The sequence below is a fragment of the Vigna umbellata genome, chromosome 5, assembly GCF_029865625.1.
Source record: "Vigna umbellata cultivar VRB3 chromosome 5, Vumbellata_1.0, whole genome shotgun sequence".
Classification (NCBI taxonomy): Eukaryota; Viridiplantae; Streptophyta; class Magnoliopsida; order Fabales; family Fabaceae; genus Vigna; species Vigna umbellata.
Window position 1 is genome coordinate 52,887,863 of NC_142169.1, and position 3,962 is coordinate 52,891,824.

Below are 3,962 nucleotides of genomic sequence, written 5' to 3' on the forward strand. Positions count from 1 at the left end.
CTTTCGATCAAATCTACAAATTTATAAAAATAAAATAAAATACAACGGTTTCCCATCCAATTAAAATACAATACTGAATAAATAAATATAAATAATATTAATTTATGTATAATATTGTTTAAGTTTTTATATAAAAAAAACAAATGATATTAATTTTCATAGATAAAATATTATATTAATGTATTTTAAAATTAGGGTATATAATTAAACATTTTATCAATAGGAATTAAGCATATAAATAAAATTAAAACTTATTTAAATTTTTTATAAATTTTAATATTTTTAATTGAGTTTCTCTTATTGATTTACTGAGTATTTAAATTTTTTGTATATTTTTAATTGAGTATTTATTGTTCAAAGCTTCCATTAATAAAATAATATAGTTATTATTTTATTTTTTTTATTGTTTTTATAGATTAAAAATTTTATAATTAATATATAATAATATTAAAATTAATATAAAATATTATTTTGAAAATTTGTTAAATAAAAATATATTTTTATCATGACCTACGTCAATAATAATGATAAAGACAGTCCTATTGAAAAAGGTGACAATTTCATAATTCATCATATATTTAATTAAAATAACAAAGAATTACTTGTTATTTAATAGTTATCACAAACTCTCTCGTTGAAAAAATAAGATAACAAAATAAAAAAATATTAAAATATAAAAAAAATAACAAAATATTCAACTAAAAATATATAAACGTTTAAATAGTCAAAAGATTAATAAAAGTTTAATTAAAAATAATTAATTGTTTCATTTATAGCAAATTTTGTGTATTTATCTGACTTTAAAAACTATTGCTTCGTTTGGAGTGAAATAATATTTACAATGGGAGAGAAGGATTTGAGGATGAAATTAGTTTGTATTTACGTATTTGAAAGCGAGATAAAGTGAAATTCTGCGAAGATTAATTTTTTGAATCTCTTTTTAAATATGCTTATGTGAAGATATTATTTATGAAAATACATTTTTACTATCAACTTTATTTGTTCATTGGATTGATTGGTTACTCTTTTGACCATGGAAAGATTCTTATAGAGCCACGAGCTACACAATGTGATTCCCAACCTAACAGGAATGATTATACAAAGTTTTTGTTTTAATTTTTTTTTACCAGAGTGTGTTCAACTAGTCATTAAATATGTATTCGATGGCGAAGCTGATTGGTATAGGTGGTTGGTAAGTATATAAATTTTGAGACGTAGAGAAGCTGAGTTCATTTTCATTCACTATGGTGGAAAGAACGGTGTTCTGAATTGTTTCGCGGGTGAGTTATGTGTGTACATGGTTTATAAGTTTATAGTTTTGTGTTCACTAATAGGAGGTGTGCTACCAAGTTGTGAGGTACCGAACTATGTTGCAGAACTATCGAGCTATTGAGTTATGCTATCGCGTTGTTAATATTTTGTCATTCGCATCTTCCATGGTAGTGAAGATGAAGATAAACCAAAGCTTATGGTTGAAGATGAAAGAGACAGAATTGATTCCCCTTCAGGTGGAACTGATTCCACCATGCAACAAGACGAAACATGAAACTGATTTCGTAACTGATTACAATGTGATTGATTCTAGGAGCTTGGAATCAATTTTGTGAGGCGTTGTAACTCATTCCAGAATGTTGTAATTGATTACTTGACATTCTAATCCATTCCAATATTTTTTTTTTTACGAGATTCATGGTCGAAGGAGAAGTTGGAGTAATACTCATACACGTGAAACTGGGTTCGTGTAATGGTGTTGATCTCATGATGACTTTATTAAGTGTTTGATCATAGATATTTATTTATTATTTTTTTTAATTTTAGTATTTCTAATAATTTTTCAAAACATATATAATTCATAAATATCATTTTATATTATTTATAATGTTAAAAACAATTTAATAATATTTATTTTCTATTTATTAAAATATTTTTTAATTTAATACATTTCTCAAATCTCTCACAAATTTTTCTTTCAAATATTTTTTCTATCACTTCCAAATTTTTTATAAAAATAACATACACTCTCCTTTTAAATGCAGTCAAATTTATCTAGTAAAAAATTGAATACGCATAAATGCTTTTGGATAAAGTTTTTGCTTTGGTCTTTTCCGATACTTCGAGAACCATTAAATTGTATTTAATGTATTTGTCGGGTAAGTAGTTGTTTCAATTAATTTTATTTGTGAGTGGTAGTTTAATAATTAATAAAACTTAGTACTATCAAAATTTTGAAAAGAAACAGATTTTTCTTTTTGTGATTTTTAAATCTCTTCATCTAATTTGTGCTCTCACTATTTATGTCTTATTTAAGTTTTTATTTATAATTTTTTAAATTAACTTCCATTTAATTCTACTAAAATAACAAGTTTTAACTTAATTATCACTTTGAATATATGCTCAATATCACTTTGAATATATGCTCACATTGATAAAAAAAAAGTTATTTATTAATTACAAAACAGTTAACTAAAAAACTTATACGGGAGAACAACTCTAATCTAACTTACTTTTTTTTTTCTGAAGAAGAGAAAGACACGAAAAAAATAGAAAAGCCAAGTAAACAAAAATATTATGTATTCATATTATGTCTACATATATATTGTTAAATTTTATTAATATTTATGTATTTCTTTATCATAATAAAATGTTTTTATTATAAAAGTAGTATATTAATAATAATTTATATTTTTTTCTCAGTAGAAATAATTTTGGTTTAATTGCTTGCATTGTCCACAGTTTGGCTGCAACGTGTCAAGTTAGTCCATCTTTTTAAAAAAGTTTCAATTTCGTCCAAACTTGGTTTAAAAGTGTCAATTTTGTCCAAACGTATGTAAAATTTGCATCAATCAAGTCCATTCCGTTAAATAGACAGAAACGGCGTTAACTTTTCTTTCTCTCTCTTCTGCTCTTCTGACTATAACAGTTTTTTGTCAGAACACCCTTCAATATTTTAAAAATTTTGTACTGTGTGTCAGCCACACAGTCATAAGCAATAAATTTTAAATAATTTATTAAAAAATAATATATTATAATATCCATGGATAACATTTTTTGTGCATTTCAAGAGTTGGATAGAGAAGGTTTAATCATTCAATTACTGAAAAGTGCTAGTTCCTCTCTCTTACCCTGTTCAAAATTAAACAATATTAAAGATTGTTAATCCTACCGTCATAACAATTTCTTTTTATCTTTTTTTTTGTTTGAAAAAAACACTATGGTGAGACAGTTATCTCGTTACACTGTATACATATCTTTTCCTAAAAAATAAATATTAAATCTATTTATGTTACAAACAAATAAATTAACGGTAGTTCTTTTAACTTATATTAGCAATATAATTTTTAAGTTTCGTAAATTAAAAAATCTAGAAGAAACATTTACAGAAACATACAGTAAACTTCAGAATTCAAAAACAAACATTTACAAAAATTGAAACATTTCAATCAACATTTACAAAAACTGAAACAAATTATTAATAAATAATAATATTTGTGTTGACAGTAAAAAAAAAACTACCAACTAACAACTCATAAAAAAATTAACTTTTTTTTCATAAGCTCTCGTTTTCTCTCTTTTCGTCTATATTTTATTTTTATTTATTAAATTTATTTAAATACTACTGAGTTTTTACAAATTTTATTTGTATTTAACTTTATTATAATATTTTTATTAATTTAATATTCTTTTGAAACTGGGTGTCAAACAAAAAAAACATATATTTTGGTTAGATATATTTACACAATAATATACATATATTGTTTTTGTCCTTTTATATTATTAAAACATTGTTTTTTATTTAAAGAAGGGTATATGTGTACACGTAATAGTAATAGTTAGGTTGAAGAGTAGAGTGGAACATAATATTATCATTTTCTTTGTACAGAGGTTTAATTGCTCCTTTGAAATAAAAAATGTTTAATTGTTTTATTTGGAAAGTAATCATTTTATGCTGCAAACACTGACAA